General features: G+C 38.3%; 1 non-coding gene across 1 annotated transcript; it reads right to left on the reverse strand.

The window, feature by feature from the left end:
* Positions 1-1,376: 1,376 nt before the first annotated feature.
* Positions 1,377-1,483, reverse strand: LOC127789387 (small nucleolar RNA R71). The gene has a single exon (XR_008020563.1). It is a non-coding gene; the product is annotated as a small nucleolar RNA R71 (small nucleolar RNA).
* Positions 1,484-1,718: the final 235 nt, after the last annotated feature.

Here is a 1,718-nt window from a genome sequence, read left to right on the forward strand (position 1 = left end):
AGTTTCTAACAACCATGTAGAGCCTTATTTCTCCCCACTAATCCTAAGGAATGGAGTTTTAAGTGTAATTTTGCATGGGAGACTTGTTTCTTCTCCATGCCTTGACTAGCATATCTTGCTCTGATCTTGAAGCTTAAGTAAGAAATTCATATTTCAGTGTTATTGGCTGACTGTGTTGAACATGTTTATAAACTGAAAATAACTTTAAGTTGCTCATATACACATTGTCATGGCATGTCCTGAATGAGTGGTAATTGTGCATCATGAGCATATCTTGGTTTGACCTTCGGCATAGCATCTTGTGTGTGAGCACGAGCATCAGTTCTTATTTCTATCACACGTGTAATTTGTATGTGGCCACTTTATGTGTTTCATGTGCATTGAAAAAAGCATGGACAGAGATGATTAAACGCGATGCGGTTATGTACCGCTGCGATATATCCCCTAAAACCAGTAGGCATTAGCTTGACTGGGGTTATGCTCATGCGGTGACGACCATGGGTGAGATTATATATATATTGTATACGTATGTATGGCTATAACCAAGTATATCATATATGACTTATGGGCTACATGTTACAGTTTCTCTTGTTGCTGGTATCAGCTACGAGCCGATATGTATTATGATGCATTTTATATTGTTATGTGAGTTACTGGCCAATTATGTGTTGATCGGCCTTTATGTGTGTTATGCATGACATTATCATTATGGGTGTGTGTGTGATTCCTGAGTGATAATCTAACATTCATGTCTCTATGCTTATTCACCGCACCTGTATCCTATTATTATCTGCCATATTTTTTCTTCCTATTTCTTATATTTGTTGAGCTTTGTAGCTCAGGTTGTACTCTCCTCCATTCCAAGTAAAGGTAAAGAAGTGGCAGGTGGGGAGTTGAGCAAGAAGGACGGGTAGGCATGTGCTCGTGCGGGTCCCCTCTTGATCTAAATGGTCTTGGGAAAGATTTGTTGGTAAATGTATAGACTTTATTTTGGGTGTAATGTAACTTAATGAAAAGTTATGTCTGTAACCCTTGAAGTCATTTGTTTTGGGATTGAGTTTAATGGATGTCAGAGTAGGTGTTGATTCTTCTATGATCCCTAACACCCATTCTTTTAGGTTGCCCTAGAATGGGGTAACTTAGGGGAGGCGATGTTACATGATCCAAATGTTCACATTGCAAATTTCTTGGAAATATGTGACACATTCAAACACAACGGCATATCTAATGAAGCCATTAGATTAAGGTTATTTTATTTTTCTTTAAGAGATAAAGCAAAGAATTGGCTAACATCACTCCCTACAGGTACCATCACTACTTGGGATGAATTAGGTAACAAATTTCTAGCTAAATTTTTCCCACCGGCAAAAACTACAAAGATGAGGAATGACATCACAACCTTTAGCCAAGCCGATATGGAAACTTTGTATGAAGCTTGGGAGAGATTTAAAGACTTGTTGAGAAGGTGTCCACATCACGGGCTTCCTAAATGGTTGTTGGTCCAAACATTTTACAGCGGATTAAGCCATCCAACAAGGATCACCATTGATGCAACAATTGAAGGAGCTTTGATGAGCAAATCCATTGATGAGGCTTGTGATTTGATAGAAGAAATGGCTACAAATAATTATCAATGGCCTTCAGAAAGAACTATGCCAAAGAGATCAGCTGTGATACGTGAAATTGAAGCATTTACTACTTTAAATGCTAAGGTAGAC

Source organism: Diospyros lotus, chromosome 13, assembly GCF_014633365.1.
Source record: "Diospyros lotus cultivar Yz01 chromosome 13, ASM1463336v1, whole genome shotgun sequence".
Classification (NCBI taxonomy): domain Eukaryota; kingdom Viridiplantae; phylum Streptophyta; class Magnoliopsida; order Ericales; family Ebenaceae; genus Diospyros; species Diospyros lotus.